The 18,093-nt window shown below is 47.5% G+C and overlaps 12 non-coding genes across 12 annotated transcripts; all 12 read right to left on the bottom strand.

Moving 5' to 3' along the window:
- Window positions 1-173: 173 nt before the first annotated feature.
- On the bottom strand, window positions 174-246 carry TRNAV-UAC (transfer RNA valine (anticodon UAC)). Its single transcript has one exon. It is a non-coding gene; the product is annotated as a tRNA-Val (tRNA).
- Window positions 247-660: 414 nt separating this feature from the next.
- Window positions 661-732, bottom strand: TRNAP-CGG (transfer RNA proline (anticodon CGG)). Its single transcript has one exon. It is a non-coding gene; the product is annotated as a tRNA-Pro (tRNA).
- A 2,779-nt stretch (window positions 733-3,511) lies between these two features.
- On the bottom strand, window positions 3,512-3,584 carry TRNAV-UAC (transfer RNA valine (anticodon UAC)). Its single transcript has one exon. It is a non-coding gene; the product is annotated as a tRNA-Val (tRNA).
- Window positions 3,585-3,998: 414 nt separating this feature from the next.
- Window positions 3,999-4,070, bottom strand: TRNAP-CGG (transfer RNA proline (anticodon CGG)). Its single transcript has one exon. It is a non-coding gene; the product is annotated as a tRNA-Pro (tRNA).
- A 2,691-nt stretch (window positions 4,071-6,761) lies between these two features.
- Window positions 6,762-6,834, bottom strand: TRNAV-UAC (transfer RNA valine (anticodon UAC)). The gene has a single exon. It is a non-coding gene; the product is annotated as a tRNA-Val (tRNA).
- A 414-nt stretch (window positions 6,835-7,248) lies between these two features.
- TRNAP-CGG (transfer RNA proline (anticodon CGG)) lies at window positions 7,249-7,320 on the bottom strand. Its single transcript has one exon. It is a non-coding gene; the product is annotated as a tRNA-Pro (tRNA).
- A 2,783-nt stretch (window positions 7,321-10,103) lies between these two features.
- On the bottom strand, window positions 10,104-10,176 carry TRNAV-UAC (transfer RNA valine (anticodon UAC)). Its single transcript has one exon. It is a non-coding gene; the product is annotated as a tRNA-Val (tRNA).
- Window positions 10,177-10,590: 414 nt separating this feature from the next.
- Window positions 10,591-10,662, bottom strand: TRNAP-CGG (transfer RNA proline (anticodon CGG)). The gene has a single exon. It is a non-coding gene; the product is annotated as a tRNA-Pro (tRNA).
- Window positions 10,663-13,387: 2,725 nt separating this feature from the next.
- Window positions 13,388-13,460, bottom strand: TRNAV-UAC (transfer RNA valine (anticodon UAC)). The gene has a single exon. It is a non-coding gene; the product is annotated as a tRNA-Val (tRNA).
- Window positions 13,461-13,874: 414 nt separating this feature from the next.
- On the bottom strand, window positions 13,875-13,946 carry TRNAP-CGG (transfer RNA proline (anticodon CGG)). Its single transcript has one exon. It is a non-coding gene; the product is annotated as a tRNA-Pro (tRNA).
- Window positions 13,947-16,649: 2,703 nt separating this feature from the next.
- Window positions 16,650-16,722, bottom strand: TRNAV-UAC (transfer RNA valine (anticodon UAC)). The gene has a single exon. It is a non-coding gene; the product is annotated as a tRNA-Val (tRNA).
- Window positions 16,723-17,136: 414 nt separating this feature from the next.
- Window positions 17,137-17,208, bottom strand: TRNAP-CGG (transfer RNA proline (anticodon CGG)). Its single transcript has one exon. It is a non-coding gene; the product is annotated as a tRNA-Pro (tRNA).
- Window positions 17,209-18,093: the final 885 nt, after the last annotated feature.

Genomic DNA, 18,093 nt, shown 5'->3' with positions numbered 1-18,093 from the left:
GCATGCAATTTTAATTCATCACATATTCGGAGCAAATGTGAGTGCGCTCGTCTACTCAGAATTTATTTCAAAGCGTGTCAGAGGAACTGCTTCTTCCGTTGCAACTGCAAATAAGTTCATGGCTTGAGCTTCGAGATGGTGGAACATGAAAAGTGTAAAATGCCACCCTCTGCTGTTTCTGCCCGGTCTCGAACCAGGGACCTTTCGCGTGTAAGGCGAACGTGATAACCACTACACTACAGAAACTGCTGCATGCTATGCCCTCTGGCGGTTGAGAGAATAGGGTCAAGTAACAGTGCAATTGTCTCTGTTTGAACACTTATCAAATGCCTCACGCCCAAAGCTTTACAAATGCAGCTCATCACACACACGGCGTTACAAGCATGAACACTCAGACAAGTGTGCCAGCTGAGAGGCCGTGCAGTCTGAAGATGTAAGGGCCTCTTTAGGCATTGGTATGGGACAGCCATGAATTAACAAACAAATCCAGAAAGGTGACTGAGAGCTACTTGGGACTCCTTAATGCATGGCGCAATGAGGCGGTCCGCAAAGAGGCTTAGGAAGCCCAATGTTCATCGACCATTGTCCATCCATCAGTCCAGAGTCTATAGAATTGAAAAACACATGTGTAAAAAAGTATCGGGCCAGGCACCAATCAATGGGCTCGTCCGGGATTTGAACCCGGGACCTCTCGCACCCGAAGCGAGAATCATACCCCTAGACCAACGAGCCTACACTTGCAGAGTAGTCTAGACAATATGTAGGGATTTGACTTGGCAGTTGTACCTCTTGAGGATTGTAGCACAAGAGTATCTCTTCCTAACGTTTGCTCCTAAAGCCCGTCCTCGTCCCTAAATGATGCAAAGGCTGAGCGTCTTCACAGGTCTACTCCTCATCCCGAAGGTTGGTGGACCATTGACATCAGGGTGAAAGGTGCTTGCGATACACTGTTCCTTCCTTCCTTCCTTCCTTCCTTCCTTCCTTCCTTCCTTCCTTCCTTCCTTCCTTCCTTCCTTCCTTCCTTCCTTCCTTCCTTCCTTCCTTCCTTCCTTCCTTCCTTCCTTCCTTCCTTCCTTCCTTCCTTCCTTCCTTCCTTCCTTCCTTCCTTCCTTCCTTCCTTCCTTCCTTCCTTCCTTCCTTCCTTCTTTCCTTCCTTCCTTCCTTCCTTCCTTCCTTCCTTCCTTCCTTCCTTCCTTCCTCTTATGCTGTTTATGTAATAAGAGGGGACGATACACAGAAGAGAGAGAGTGGCCCAACACACTAGACTAGCAGTCTTCTGATCAATCTGCAGCTGGCAAGGTGGGGGAGAGACTTTATTTTGCACCTGCTGGGATATGCATTGGCAGAAGCTCTGAGGGCTGGGCCTTTCCTTTTGCCTGTAAAAACAAAAAGCAGCCCTCCTCCCTCCAGCCCTGAGAGCATGGGCGTGACACTGGCAAAAGCAGCATCTCCCCTTTGGTAAAGATGACCATTGCACAGCTGCTCACTCAGAGCTCGATCGTGCTCGATCAGGCGAGATATATTTAGGTCACCAGCAAAGTCTGTTCTCTTTTCTTGCGTAGGGTGAGCATTCACAGAGCCCAGCTTCGTTGACAAGAGTGCAAAAGGTGTATACTAAAAGCTTTCTGCTTTACTTGAGCGCCATGGCCGTTATTATATTTTGGCTGCTCCAAGCAATCTCTGTCCAGCCTATGCAAATTTCCAGCTCAAATTTTCCCAGCACTCAAAAAGTCCCTCCTCCCGCCAGCTATGCTTTCAGGAAGTTCAGCAGAAGCAGTCCAACTTCTGTTCCCAGTTCAGAGGAAAAGCTTTCTCGGGCCAGAGAAAGCCAGGGAATCACTGTACCGGCAAGTGCATTTCTTACAACTGGTAATCCCTCAGAACACAGAAATGAAGAAGCTGTATATGAAAATGTGATATTTCTTTGGTACACTAACCTATGTAACTAATATGCACCATTTCAGAGGACGGAGCGGACCCAACTGTGATCCCAGAGACCCAAATACCCAGCAGTAGGGAAAAGAAATCCTCTCTGTGCTCTGCAACATTACATACACAAAATGAAGGCGCGTGCATTTTATTATTGGCCCCATATACACAATACATGTGAGGATGCTTGCCTTCCCAGTGTATTTCTCAAGCTCTTGAGAGCATATGCTATTTCCATGGGAACGCAAATAAGTTCATACTTTACATTTGTGTGTGACAAAAGGGGAAAAAAACTATTTTGTGTAAAATGCCAGCAGAGAGTGTTTCTGCCCGGTCTCGAACGTGCTAACCACTACACTACAGAAACAACTGCTTGCATCCCTTTGTAGGGACTGGGAGAACAGGTGCAAAGGGCTTTGCAAGTGGACCTGCTTAAAGACTAATCAAATGCCTTGCGCCTGAAGCTCACACAATCCAGCCTAAAACATACGTCCTATCAAGCATGCGCACATATACAAGTATGCCTGTTGAGGGTCTATGCAGCGTACAGAGGGAAGGACATATTTCCACTTTGAGATCGGACGGCCAAAACTCACAAGCAAATCAAGGAATGTTACTGAGAGCTAACAGAGAACACAAAGTGCTTGTGGCAAGGACATGGCAGGCAAAGAGGTTCAGGAAGTGAATTGTTCATCGACTACTGCTTACCGAGAAAGCCAGAGAGTCTGTCCAATGAAAATAACATTGGGAAAAAAAAAAAGGAGCTCAAGTTACCCACCTTGATCGGGCTCCTCCGGACCTCTCGCACCCAAAGCGAGAATCATACCCCTAGACCAACGAGCCACGGTCCTGTGATCATCTGACGGAATTGTACTCAGCGTTTCCACCCCCCTTAGGCTTCGAGGCCAAGAATGCCTATTCCTGAAGTTTGTTCCTGCCGCTGAAAGCCTTGTCGGTGTATGAGCCAAATGAATGCCCCAGTCGGCACGCTCTGACTGTCTTCATAGCTCTTCTTCTCGTCCTGAAGGTGTTGGCACATTGACATCAGGATCAATGAAGCTGGTGGCACACCCTCCCTTCCATTCGCCCGTGAAGGGTACGTATAAAAGAGCTGTTGATGCACAGAAGAAGAAATCTAGCACAACACCAACGCGGTCTGCTGATCAATTGAAAGTGGACAAAGTGAGCGAGTGAGAGCCTTCATTTTGCACCGGATCTGCATTGGCAGAAGCTCTGAGGGCTAGGAATTTTCTTTTGCCCTTGAAAAAAAGAAAAATCCAATATCACATCTGCCTGGGTGCATGAACATTGCTCAGGGAAAAGCAGCGCCACCCTTCTGTAAGAAATAGCATTGCACAACTGCTCCCTCAGCTTTCCATCCAACTATACATAAGCACGCACATATGCAGGCATGCAATTTTAATTCATCACATATTCGGAGCAAATGTGAGTGCGCTCGTCTACTCAGAATTTATTTCAAAGCGTGTCAGAGGAACTGCTTCTTCCGTTGCAACTGCAAATAAGTTCATGGCTTGAGCTTCGAGATGGTGGAACATGAAAAGTGTAAAATGCCACCCTCTGCTGTTTCTGCCCGGTCTCGAACCAGGGACCTTTCGCGTGTAAGGCGAACGTGATAACCACTACACTACAGAAACTGCTGCATGCTATGCCCTCTGGCGGTTGAGAGAATAGGGTCAAGTAACAGTGCAATTGTCTCTGTTTGAACACTTATCAAATGCCTCACGCCCAAAGCTTTACAAATGCAGCTCATCACACACACGGCGTTACAAGCATGAACACTCAGACAAGTGTGCCAGCTGAGAGGCCGTGCAGTCTGAAGATGTAAGGGCCTCTTTAGGCATTGGTATGGGACAGCCATGAATTAACAAACAAATCCAGAAAGGTGACTGAGAGCTACTTGGGACTCCTTAATGCATGGCGCAATGAGGCGGTCCGCAAAGAGGCTTAGGAAGCCCAATGTTCATCGACCATTGTCCATCCATCAGTCCAGAGTCTATAGAATTGAAAAACACATGTGTAAAAAAGTATCGGGCCAGGCACCAATCAATGGGCTCGTCCGGGATTTGAACCCGGGACCTCTCGCACCCGAAGCGAGAATCATACCCCTAGACCAACGAGCCTACACTTGCAGAGTAGTCTAGACAATATGTAGGGATTTGACTTGGCAGTTGTACCTCTTGAGGATTGTAGCACAAGAGTATCTCTTCCTAACGTTTGCTCCTAAAGCCCGTCCTCGTCCCTAAATGATGCAAAGGCTGAGCGTCTTCACAGGTCTACTCCTCATCCCGAAGGTTGGTGGACCATTGACATCAGGGTGAAAGGTGCTTGCGATACACTGTTCCTTCCTTCCTTCCTTCCTTCCTTCCTTCCTTCCTTCCTTCCTTCCTTCCTTCCTTCCTTCCTTCCTTCCTTCCTTCCTTCCTTCCTTCCTTCCTTCCTTCCTTCCTTCCTTCCTTCCTTCCTTCCTTCCTTCCTTCCTTCCTTCCTTCCTTCCTTCCTCTTATGCTGTTTATGTAATAAGAGGGGACGATACACAGAAGAGAGAGAGTGGCCCAACACACTAGACTAGCAGTCTTCTGATCAATCTGCAGCTGGCAAGGTGGGGGAGAGACTTTATTTTGCACCTGCTGGGATATGCATTGGCAGAAGCTCTGAGGGCTGGGCCTTTCCTTTTGCCTGTAAAAACAAAAAGCAGCCCTCCTCCCTCCAGCCCTGAGAGCATGGGCGTGACACTGGCAAAAGCAGCATCTCCCCTTTGGTAAAGATGACCATTGCACAGCTGCTCACTCAGAGCTCGATCGTGCTCGATCAGGCGAGATATATTTAGGTCACCAGCAAAGTCTGTTCTCTTTTCTTGCGTAGGGTGAGCATTCACAGAGCCCAGCTTCGTTGACAAGAGTGCAAAAGGTGTATACTAAAAGCTTTCTGCTTTACTTGAGCGCCATGGCCGTTATTATATTTTGGCTGCTCCAAGCAATCTCTGTCCAGCCTATGCAAATTTCCAGCTCAAATTTTCCCAGCACTCAAAAAGTCCCTCCTCCCGCCAGCTATGCTTTCAGGAAGTTCAGCAGAAGCAGTCCAACTTCTGTTCCCAGTTCAGAGGAAAAGCTTTCTCGGGCCAGAGAAAGCCAGGGAATCACTGTACCGGCAAGTGCATTTCTTACAACTGGTAATCCCTCAGAACACAGAAATGAAGAAGCTGTATATGAAAATGTGATATTTCTTTGGTACACTAACCTATGTAACTAATATGCACCATTTCAGAGGACGGAGCGGACCCAACTGTGATCCCAGAGACCCAAATACCCAGCAGTAGGGAAAAGAAATCCTCTCTGTGCTCTGCAACATTACATACACAAAATGAAGGCGCGTGCATTTTATTATTGGCCCCATATACACAATACATGTGAGGATGCTTGCCTTCCCAGTGTATTTCTCAAGCTCTTGAGAGCATATGCTATTTCCATGGGAACGCAAATAAGTTCATACTTTACATTTGTGTGTGACAAAAGGGGAAAAAAACGATTTTGTGTAAAATGCCAGCAGAGAGTGTTTCTGCCCGGTCTCGAACGTGCTAACCACTACACTACAGAAACAACTGCTTGCATCCCTTTGTAGGGACTGGGAGAACAGGTGCAAAGGGCTTTGCAAGTGGACCTGCTTAAAGACTAATCAAATGCCTTGCGCCTGAAGCTCACACAATCCAGCCTAAAACATACGTCCTATCAAGCATGCGCACATATACAAGTATGCCTGTTGAGGGTCTATGCAGCGTACAGAGGGAAGGACATATTTCCACTTTGAGATCGGACGGCCAAAACTCACAAGCAAATCAAGGAATGTTACTGAGAGCTAACAGAGAACACAAAGTGCTTGTGGCAAGGACATGGCAGGCAAAGAGGTTCAGGAAGTGAATTGTTCATCGACTACTGCTTACCGAGAAAGCCAGAGAGTCTGTCCAATGAAAATAACATTGGGAAAAAAAAAAAGGAGCTCAAGTTACCCACCTTGATCGGGCTCCTCCGGACCTCTCGCACCCAAAGCGAGAATCATACCCCTAGACCAACGAGCCACGGTCCTGTGATCATCTGACGGAATTGTACTCAGCGTTTCCACCCCCCTTAGGCTTCGAGGCCAAGAATGCCTATTCCTGAAGTTTGTTCCTGCCGCTGAAAGCCTTGTCGGTGTATGAGCCAAATGAATGCCCCAGTCGGCACGCTCTGACTGTCTTCATAGCTCTTCTTCTCGTCCTGAAGGTGTTGGCACATTGACATCAGGATCAATGAAGCTGGTGGCACACCCTCCCTTCCATTCGCCCGTGAAGGGTACGTATAAAAGAGCTGTTGATGCACAGAAGAAGAAATCTAGCACAACACCAACGCGGTCTGCTGATCAATTGAAAGTGGACAAAGTGAGCGAGTGAGAGCCTTCATTTTGCACCGGATCTGCATTGGCAGAAGCTCTGAGGGCTAGGAATTTTCTTTTGCCCTTGAAAAAAAGAAAAATCCAATATCACATCTGCCTGGGTGCATGAACATTGCTCAGGGAAAAGCAGCGCCACCCTTCTGTAAGAAATAGCATTGCACAACTGCTCCCTCAGCTTTCCATCCAACTATACATAAGCACGCACATATGCAGGCATGCAATTTTAATTCATCACATATTCGGAGCAAATGTGAGTGCGCTCGTCTACTCAGAATTTATTTCAAAGCGTGTCAGAGGAACTGCTTCTTCCGTTGCAACTGCAAATAAGTTCATGGCTTGAGCTTCGAGATGGTGGAACATGAAAAGTGTAAAATGCCACCCTCTGCTGTTTCTGCCCGGTCTCGAACCAGGGACCTTTCGCGTGTAAGGCGAACGTGATAACCACTACACTACAGAAACTGCTGCATGCTATGCCCTCTGGCGGTTGAGAGAATAGGGTCAAGTAACAGTGCAATTGTCTCTGTTTGAACACTTATCAAATGCCTCACGCCCAAAGCTTTACAAATGCAGCTCATCACACACACGGCGTTACAAGCATGAACACTCAGACAAGTGTGCCAGCTGAGAGGCCGTGCAGTCTGAAGATGTAAGGGCCTCTTTAGGCATTGGTATGGGACAGCCATGAATTAACAAACAAATCCAGAAAGGTGACTGAGAGCTACTTGGGACTCCTTAATGCATGGCGCAATGAGGCGGTCCGCAAAGAGGCTTAGGAAGCCCAATGTTCATCGACCATTGTCCATCCATCAGTCCAGAGTCTATAGAATTGAAAAACACATGTGTAAAAAAGTATCGGGCCAGGCACCAATCAATGGGCTCGTCCGGGATTTGAACCCGGGACCTCTCGCACCCGAAGCGAGAATCATACCCCTAGACCAACGAGCCTACACTTGCAGAGTAGTCTAGACAATATGTAGGGATTTGACTTGGCAGTTGTACCTCTTGAGGATTGTAGCACAAGAGTATCTCTTCCTAACGTTTGCTCCTAAAGCCCGTCCTCGTCCCTAAATGATGCAAAGGCTGAGCGTCTTCACAGGTCTACTCCTCATCCCGAAGGTTGGTGGACCATTGACATCAGGGTGAAAGGTGCTTGCGATACACTGTTCCTTCCTTCCTTCCTTCCTTCCTTCCTTCCTTCCTTCCTTCCTTCCTTCCTTCCTTCCTTCCTTCCTTCCTTCCTTCCTTCCTTCCTTCCTTCCTTCCTTCCTTCCTTCCTTCCTTCCTTCCTTCCTTCCTTCCTTCCTTCCTTCCTTCCTTCCTTCCTTCCTTCCTTCCTTTCTTCCTTCCTTCCTTCCTTCCTTCCTTCCTTCTTTCCTTCCTTCCTTCCTTCCTTCCTTCCTTCCTTCCTTCCTTCCTCTTATGCTGTTTATGTAATAAGAGGGGACGATACACAGAAGAGAGAGAGTGGCCCAACACACTAGACTAGCAGTCTTCTGATCAATCTGCAGCTGGCAAGGTGGGGGAGAGACTTTATTTTGCACCTGCTGGGATATGCATTGGCAGAAGCTCTGAGGGCTGGGCCTTTCCTTTTGCCTGTAAAAACAAAAAGCAGCCCTCCTCCCTCCAGCCCTGAGAGCATGGGCGTGACACTGGCAAAAGCAGCATCTCCCCTTTGGTAAAGATGACCATTGCACAGCTGCTCACTCAGAGCTCGATCGTGCTCGATCAGGCGAGATATATTTAGGTCACCAGCAAAGTCTGTTCTCTTTTCTTGCGTAGGGTGAGCATTCACAGAGCCCAGCTTCGTTGACAAGAGTGCAAAAGGTGTATACTAAAAGCTTTCTGCTTTACTTGAGCGCCATGGCCGTTATTATATTTTGGCTGCTCCAAGCAATCTCTGTCCAGCCTATGCAAATTTCCAGCTCAAATTTTCCCAGCACTCAAAAAGTCCCTCCTCCCGCCAGCTATGCTTTCAGGAAGTTCAGCAGAAGCAGTCCAACTTCTGTTCCCAGTTCAGAGGAAAAGCTTTCTCGGGCCAGAGAAAGCCAGGGAATCACTGTACCGGCAAGTGCATTTCTTACAACTGGTAATCCCTCAGAACACAGAAATGAAGAAGCTGTATATGAAAATGTGATATTTCTTTGGTACACTAACCTATGTAACTAATATGCACCATTTCAGAGGACGGAGCGGACCCAACTGTGATCCCAGAGACCCAAATACCCAGCAGTAGGGAAAAGAAATCCTCTCTGTGCTCTGCAACATTACATACACAAAATGAAGGCGCGTGCATTTTATTATTGGCCCCATATACACAATACATGTGAGGATGCTTGCCTTCCCAGTGTATTTCTCAAGCTCTTGAGAGCATATGCTATTTCCATGGGAACGCAAATAAGTTCATACTTTACATTTGTGTGTGACAAAAGGGGAAAAAAACGATTTTGTGTAAAATGCCAGCAGAGAGTGTTTCTGCCCGGTCTCGAACGTGCTAACCACTACACTACAGAAACAACTGCTTGCATCCCTTTGTAGGGACTGGGAGAACAGGTGCAAAGGGCTTTGCAAGTGGACCTGCTTAAAGACTAATCAAATGCCTTGCGCCTGAAGCTCACACAATCCAGCCTAAAACATACGTCCTATCAAGCATGCGCACATATACAAGTATGCCTGTTGAGGGTCTATGCAGCGTACAGAGGGAAGGACATATTTCCACTTTGAGATCGGACGGCCAAAACTCACAAGCAAATCAAGGAATGTTACTGAGAGCTAACAGAGAACACAAAGTGCTTGTGGCAAGGACATGGCAGGCAAAGAGGTTCAGGAAGTGAATTGTTCATCGACTACTGCTTACCGAGAAAGCCAGAGAGTCTGTCCAATGAAAATAACATTGGGAAAAAAAAAAAGGAGCTCAAGTTACCCACCTTGATCGGGCTCCTCCGGACCTCTCGCACCCAAAGCGAGAATCATACCCCTAGACCAACGAGCCACGGTCCTGTGATCATCTGACGGAATTGTACTCAGCGTTTCCACCCCCCTTAGGCTTCGAGGCCAAGAATGCCTATTCCTGAAGTTTGTTCCTGCCGCTGAAAGCCTTGTCGGTGTATGAGCCAAATGAATGCCCCAGTCGGCACGCTCTGACTGTCTTCATAGCTCTTCTTCTCGTCCTGAAGGTGTTGGCACATTGACATCAGGATCAATGAAGCTGGTGGCACACCCTCCCTTCCATTCGCCCGTGAAGGGTACGTATAAAAGAGCTGTTGATGCACAGAAGAAGAAATCTAGCACAACACCAACGCGGTCTGCTGATCAATTGAAAGTGGACAAAGTGAGCGAGTGAGAGCCTTCATTTTGCACCGGATCTGCATTGGCAGAAGCTCTGAGGGCTAGGAATTTTCTTTTGCCCTTGAAAAAAAGAAAAATCCAATATCACATCTGCCTGGGTGCATGAACATTGCTCAGGGAAAAGCAGCGCCACCCTTCTGTAAGAAATAGCATTGCACAACTGCTCCCTCAGCTTTCCATCCAACTATACATAAGCACGCACATATGCAGGCATGCAATTTTAATTCATCACATATTCGGAGCAAATGTGAGTGCGCTCGTCTACTCAGAATTTATTTCAAAGCGTGTCAGAGGAACTGCTTCTTCCGTTGCAACTGCAAATAAGTTCATGGCTTGAGCTTCGAGATGGTGGAACATGAAAAGTGTAAAATGCCACCCTCTGCTGTTTCTGCCCGGTCTCGAACCAGGGACCTTTCGCGTGTAAGGCGAACGTGATAACCACTACACTACAGAAACTGCTGCATGCTATGCCCTCTGGCGGTTGAGAGAATAGGGTCAAGTAACAGTGCAATTGTCTCTGTTTGAACACTTATCAAATGCCTCACGCCCAAAGCTTTACAAATGCAGCTCATCACACACACGGCGTTACAAGCATGAACACTCAGACAAGTGTGCCAGCTGAGAGGCCGTGCAGTCTGAAGATGTAAGGGCCTCTTTAGGCATTGGTATGGGACAGCCATGAATTAACAAACAAATCCAGAAAGGTGACTGAGAGCTACTTGGGACTCCTTAATGCATGGCGCAATGAGGCGGTCCGCAAAGAGGCTTAGGAAGCCCAATGTTCATCGACCATTGTCCATCCATCAGTCCAGAGTCTATAGAATTGAAAAACACATGTGTAAAAAAGTATCGGGCCAGGCACCAATCAATGGGCTCGTCCGGGATTTGAACCCGGGACCTCTCGCACCCGAAGCGAGAATCATACCCCTAGACCAACGAGCCTACACTTGCAGAGTAGTCTAGACAATATGTAGGGATTTGACTTGGCAGTTGTACCTCTTGAGGATTGTAGCACAAGAGTATCTCTTCCTAACGTTTGCTCCTAAAGCCCGTCCTCGTCCCTAAATGATGCAAAGGCTGAGCGTCTTCACAGGTCTACTCCTCATCCCGAAGGTTGGTGGACCATTGACATCAGGGTGAAAGGTGCTTGCGATACACTGTTCCTTCCTTCCTTCCTTCCTTCCTTCCTTCCTTCCTTCCTTCCTTCCTTCCTTCCTTCCTTCCTTCCTTCCTTCCTTCCTTCCTTCCTTCCTTCCTTCCTTCCTTCCTTCCTTCCTTCCTTCCTTCCTTCCTTCCTTCCTTCCTTCCTTCCTTCCTTCCTTCCTTCCTTCCTTCCTTCCTTCCTTCCTTCCTCTTATGCTGTTTATGTAATAAGAGGGGACGATACACAGAAGAGAGAGAGTGGCCCAACACACTAGACTAGCAGTCTTCTGATCAATCTGCAGCTGGCAAGGTGGGGGAGAGACTTTATTTTGCACCTGCTGGGATATGCATTGGCAGAAGCTCTGAGGGCTGGGCCTTTCCTTTTGCCTGTAAAAACAAAAAGCAGCCCTCCTCCCTCCAGCCCTGAGAGCATGGGCGTGACACTGGCAAAAGCAGCATCTCCCCTTTGGTAAAGATGACCATTGCACAGCTGCTCACTCAGAGCTCGATCGTGCTCGATCATGCGAGATATATATTTAGGTCACCAGCAAAGTCTGTTCTCTTTTCTTGCGTAGGGTGAGCATTCACAGAGCCCAGCTTCGTTGACAAGAGTGCAAAAGGTGTATACTAAAAGCTTTCTGCTTTACTTGAGCGCCATGGCCATTATTATATTTTGGCTGCTCCAAGCAATCTCTGTCCAGCATATGCAAATTTCCAGCTCAAATTTTCCCAGCACTCAAAAAGTCCCTCCTCCCGCCAGCTATGCTTTCAGGAAGTTCAGCAGAAGCAGTCCAACTTCTGTTCCCAGTTCAGAGGAAAAGCTTTCTCGGGCCAGAGAAAGCCAGGGAATCACTGTACCGGCAAGTGCATTTCTTACAACTGGTAATCCCTCAGAACACAGAAATGAAGAAGCTGTATATGAAAATGTGATATTTCTTTGGTACACTAACCTATGTAACTAATATGCACCATTTCAGAGGACGGAGCGGACCCAACTGTGATCCCAGAGACCCAAATACCCAGCAGTAGGGAAAAGAAATCCTCTCTGTGCTCTGCAACATTACATACACAAAATGAAGGCGCGTGCATTTTATTATTGGCCCCATATACACAATACATGTGAGGATGCTTGCCTTCCCAGTGTATTTCTCAAGCTCTTGAGAGCATATGCTATTTCCATGGGAACGCAAATAAGTTCATACTTTACATTTGTGTGTGACAAAAGGGGAAAAAAACGATTTTGTGTAAAATGCCAGCAGAGAGTGTTTCTGCCCGGTCTCGAACGTGCTAACCACTACACTACAGAAACAACTGCTTGCATCCCTTTGTAGGGACTGGGAGAACAGGTGCAAAGGGCTTTGCAAGTGGACCTGCTTAAAGACTAATCAAATGCCTTGCGCCTGAAGCTCACACAATCCAGCCTAAAACATACGTCCTATCAAGCATGCGCACATATACAAGTATGCCTGTTGAGGGTCTATGCAGCGTACAGAGGGAAGGACATATTTCCACTTTGAGATCGGAAGGCCAAAACTCACAAGCAAATCAAGGAATGTTACTGAGAGCTAACAGAGAACACAAAGTGCTTGTGGCAAGGACATGGCAGGCAAAGAGGTTCAGGAAGTGAATTGTTCATCGACTACTGCTTACCGAGAAAGCCAGAGAGTCTGTCCAATGAAAATAACATTGGGAAAAAAAAAAAGGAGCTCAAGTTACCCACCTTGATCGGGCTCCTCCGGACCTCTCGCACCCAAAGCGAGAATCATACCCCTAGACCAACGAGCCACGGTCCTGTGATCATCTGACGGAATTGTACTCAGCGTTTCCACCCCCCTTAGGCTTCGAGGCCAAGAATGCCTATTCCTGAAGTTTGTTCCTGCCGCTGAAAGCCTTGTCGGTGTATGAGCCAAATGAATGCCCCAGTCGGCACGCTCTGACTGTCTTCATAGCTCTTCTTCTCGTCCTGAAGGTGTTGGCACATTGACATCAGGATCAATGAAGCTGGTGGCACACCCTCCCTTCCATTCGCCCGTGAAGGGTACGTATAAAAGAGCTGTTGATGCACAGAAGAAGAAATCTAGCACAACACCAACGCGGTCTGCTGATCAATTGAAAGTGGACAAAGTGAGCGAGTGAGAGCCTTCATTTTGCACCGGATCTGCATTGGCAGAAGCTCTGAGGGCTAGGAATTTTCTTTTGCCCTTGAAAAAAAGAAAAATCCAATATCACATCTGCCTGGGTGCATGAACATTGCTCAGAGAAAAGCAGCGCCACCCTTCTGTAAGAAATAGCATTGCACAACTGCTCCCTCAGCTTTCCATCCAACTATACATAAGCACGCACATATGCAGGCATGCAATTTTAATTCATCACATATTCGGAGCAAATGTGAGTGCGCTCGTCTACTCAGAATTTATTTCAAAGCGTGTCAGAGGAACTGCTTCTTCCGTTGCAACTGCAAATAAGTTCATGGCTTGAGCTTCGAGATGGTGGAACATGAAAAGTGTAAAATGCCACCCTCTGCTGTTTCTGCCCGGTCTCGAACCAGGGACCTTTCGCGTGTAAGGCGAACGTGATAACCACTACACTACAGAAACTGCTGCATGCTATGCCCTCTGGCGGTTGAGAGAATAGGGTCAAGTAACAGTGCAATTGTCTCTGTTTGAACACTTATCAAATGCCTCACGCCCAAAGCTTTACAAATGCAGCTCATCACACACACAGCGTTACAAGCATGAACACTCAGACAAGTGTGCCAGCTGAGAGGCCGTGCAGTCTGAAGATGTAAGGGCCTCTTTAGGCATTGGTATGGGACAGCCATGAATTAACAAACAAATCCAGAAAGGTGACTGAGAGCTACTTGGGACTCCTTAATGCATGGCGCAATGAGGCGGTCCGCAAAGAGGCTTAGGAAGCCCAATGTTCATCGACCATTGTCCATCCATCAGTCCAGAGTCTATAGAATTGAAAAACACATGTGTAAAAAAGTATCGGGCCAGGCACCAATCAATGGGCTCGTCCGGGATTTGAACCCGGGACCTCTCGCACCCGAAGCGAGAATCATACCCCTAGACCAACGAGCCTACACTTGCAGAGTATTCTAGACAATATGTAGGGATTTGACTTGGCAGTTGTACCTCTTGAGGATTGTAGCACAAGAGTATCTCTTCCTAACGTTTGCTCCTAAAGCCCGTCCTCGTCCCTAAATGATGCAAAGGCTGAGCGTCTTCACAGGTCTACTCCTCATCCCGAAGGTTGGTGGACCATTGACATCAGGGTGAAAGGTGCTTGCGATACACTGTTCCTTCCTTCCTTCCTTCCTTCCTTCCTTCCTTCCTTCCTTCCTTCCTTCCTTCCTTCCTTCCTTCCTTCCTTCCTTCCTTCCTTCCTTCCTTCCTTCCTTCCTTCCTTCCTTCCTTCCTTCCTTCCTTCCTTCCTTCCTTCCTTCCTTCCTTCCTTCCTTCCTTCCTTCCTCTTATGCTGTTTATGTAATAAGAGGGGACGATACACAGAAGAGAGAGAGTGGCCCAACACACTAGACTAGCAGTCTTCTGATCAATCTGCAGCTGGCAAGGTGGGGGAGAGACTTTATTTTGCACCTGCTGGGATATGCATTGGCAGAAGCTCTGAGGGCTGGGCCTTTCCTTTTGCCTGTAAAAACAAAAAGCAGCCCTCTTCCCTCCAGCCCTGAGAGCATGGGCGTGACACTGGCAAAAGCAGCATCTCCCCTTTGGTAAAGATGACCATTGCACAGCTGCTCACTCAGAGCTCGATCGTGCTCGATCAGGCGAGATATATTTAGGTCACCAGCAAAGTCTGTTCTCTTTTCTTGCGTAGGGTGAGCATTCACAGAGCCCAGCTTCGTTGACAAGAGTGCAAAAGGTGTATACTAAAAGCTTTCTGCTTTACTTGAGCGCCATGGCCGTTATTATATTTTGGCTGCTCCAAGCAATCTCTGTCCAGCCTATGCAAATTTCCAGCTCAAATTTTCCCAGCACTCAAAAAGTCCCTCCTCCCGCCAGCTATGCTTTCAGGAAGTTCAGCAGAAGCAGTCCAACTTCTGTTCCCAGTTCAGAGGAAAAGCTTTCTCGGGCCAGAGAAAGCCAGGGAATCACTGTACCGGCAAGTGCATTTCTTACAACTGGTAATCCCTCAGAACACAGAAATGAAGAAGCTGTATATGAAAATGTGATATTTCTTTGGTACACTAACCTATGTAACTAATATGCACCATTTCAGAGGACGGAGCGGACCCAACTGTGATCCCAGAGACCCAAATACCCAGCAGTAGGGAAAAGAAATCCTCTCTGTGCTCTGCAACATTACATACACAAAATGAAGGCGCGTGCATTTTATTATTGGCCCCATATACACAATACATGTGAGGATGCTTGCCTTCCCAGTGTATTTCTCAAGCTCTTGAGAGCATATGCTATTTCCATGGGAACGCAAATAAGTTCATACTTTACATTTGTGTGTGACAAAAGGGGAAAAAAACGATTTTGTGTAAAATGCCAGCAGAGAGTGTTTCTGCCCGGTCTCGAACGTGCTAACCACTACACTACAGAAACAACTGCTTGCATCCCTTTGTAGGGACTGGGAGAACAGGTGCAAAGGGCTTTGCAAGTGGACCTGCTTAAAGACTAATCAAATGCCTTGCGCCTGAAGCTCACACAATCCAGCCTAAAACATACGTCCTATCAAGCATGCGCACATATACAAGTATGCCTGTTGAGGGTCTATGCAGCGTACAGAGGGAAGGACATATTTCCACTTTGAGATCGGACGGCCAAAACTCACAAGCAAATCAAGGAATGTTACTGAGAGCTAACAGAGAACACAAAGTGCTTGTCGCAAGGACATGGCAGGCAAAGAGGTTCAGGAAGTGAATTGTTCATCGACTACTGCTTACCGAGAAAGCCAGAGAGTCTGTCCAATGAAAATAACATTGGAAAAAAAAAAAAGGAGCTCAAGTTACCCACCTTGATCGGGCTCCTCCGGACCTCTCGCACCCAAAGCGAGAATCATACCCCTAGACCAACGAGCCACGGTCCTGTGATCATCTGACGGAATTGTACTCAGCGTTTCCACCCCCCTTAGGCTTCGAGGCCAAGAATGCCTATTCCTGAAGTTTGTTCCTGCCGCTGAAAGCCTTGTCGGTGTATGAGCCAAATGAATGCCCCAGTCGGCACGCTCTGACTGTCTTCATAGCTCTTCTTCTCGTCCTGAAGGTGTTGGCACATTGACATCAGGATCAATGAAGCTGGTGGCACACCCTCCCTTCCATTCGCCCGTGAAGGGTACGTATAAAAGAGCTGTTGATGCACAGAAGAAGAAATCTAGCACAACACCAACGCGGTCTGCTGATCAATTGAAAGTGGACAAAGTGAGCGAGTGAGAGCCTTCATTTTGCACCGGATCTGCATTGGCAGAAGCTCTGAGGGCTAGGAATTTTCTTTTGCCCTTGAAAAAAAGAAAAATCCAATATCACATCTGCCTGGGTGCATGAACATTGCTCAGGGAAAAGCAGCGCCACCCTTCTGTAAGAAATAGCATTGCACAACTGCTCCCTCAGCTTTCCATCCAACTATACATAAGCACGCACATATGCAGGCATGCAATTTTAATTCATCACATATTCGGAGCAAATGTGAGTGCGCTCGTCTACTCAGAATTTATTTCAAAGCGTGTCAGAGGAACTGCTTCTTCCGTTGCAACTGCAAATAAGTTCATGGCTTGAGCTTCGAGATGGTGGAACATGAAAAGTGTAAAATGCCACCCTCTGCTGTTTCTGCCCGGTCTCGAACCAGGGACCTTTCGCGTGTAAGGCGAACGTGATAACCACTACACTACAGAAACTGCTGCATGCTATGCCCTCTGGCGGTTGAGAGAATAGGGTCAAGTAACAGTGCAATTGTCTCTGTTTGAACACTTATCAAATGCCTCACGCCCAAAGCTTTACAAATGCAGCTCATCACACACACGGCGTTACAAGCATGAACACTCAGACAAGTGTGCCAGCTGAGAGGCCGTGCAGTCTGAAGATGTAAGGGCCTCTTTAGGCATTGGTATGGGACAGCCATGAATTAACAAACAAATCCAGAAAGGTGACTGAGAGCTACTTGGGACTCCTTAATGCATGGCGCAATGAGGCGGTCCGCAAAGAGGCTTAGGAAGCCCAATGTTCATCGACCATTGTCCATCCATCAGTCCAGAGTCTATAGAATTGAAAAACACATGTGTAAAAAAGTATCGGGCCAGGCACCAATCAATGGGCTCGTCCGGGATTTGAACCCGGGACCTCTCGCACCCGAAGCGAGAATCATACCCCTAGACCAACGAGCCTACACTTGCAGAGTAGTCTAGACAATATGTAGGGATTTGACTTGGCAGTTGTACCTCTTGAGGATTGTAGCACAAGAGTATCTCTTCCTAACGTTTGCTCCTAAAGCCCGTCCTCGTCCCTAAATGATGCAAAGGCTGAGCGTCTTCACAGGTCTACTCCTCATCCCGAAGGTTGGTGGACCATTGACATCAGGGTGAAAGGTGCTTGCGATACACTGTTCCTTCCTTCCTTCCTTCCTTCCTTCCTTCCTTCCTTCCTTCCTTCCTTCCTTCCTTCCTTCCTTCCTTCCTTCCTTCCTTCCTTCCTTCCTTCCTTCCTTCCTTCCTTCCTTCCTTCCTTCCTTCCTTCCTTCCTTCCTTCCTTCCTTCCTTCCTTCCTTCCTTCCTTCCTTCCTTCCTTCCTTCCTTCCTTCCTTCCTTCCTTCCTTCCTTCCTTCCTTCCTTCCTTCCTTCCTTCCTTCCTTCCTTCCTTCCTTCCTCTTATGCTGTTTATGTAATAAGAGGGGACGATACACAGAAGAGAGAGAGTGGCCCAACACACTAGACTAGCAGTCTTCTGATCAATCTGCAGCTGGCAAGGTGGGGGAGAGACTTTATTTTGCACCTGCTGGGATATGCATTGGCAGAAGCTCTGAGGGCTGGGGCTTTCCTTTTGCCTGTAAAAACAAAAAGCAGCCCTCCTCCCTCCAGCCCTGAGAGCATGGGCGTGACACTGGCAAAAGCAGCATCTCCCCTTTGGTAAAGATGACCATTGCACAGCTGCTCACTCAGAGCTCGATCGTGCTCGATCAGGCGAGATATATATTTAGGTCACCAGCAAAGTCTGTTCTCTTTTCTTGCGTAGGGTGAGCATTCACAGAGCCCAGCTTCGTTGACAAGAGTGCA

Source organism: Ambystoma mexicanum, unplaced genomic scaffold (genome assembly GCF_040938575.1).
Source record: "Ambystoma mexicanum isolate Mex_15411 unplaced genomic scaffold, UKY_AmexF1_1 Mex_scaf133, whole genome shotgun sequence".
NCBI lineage: Eukaryota > Metazoa > Chordata > Amphibia > Caudata > Ambystomatidae > Ambystoma > Ambystoma mexicanum.
The sequence above is the reverse complement of the archived record's forward strand: the minus strand, read 5'-3'. Positions and strand labels throughout refer to the sequence as shown.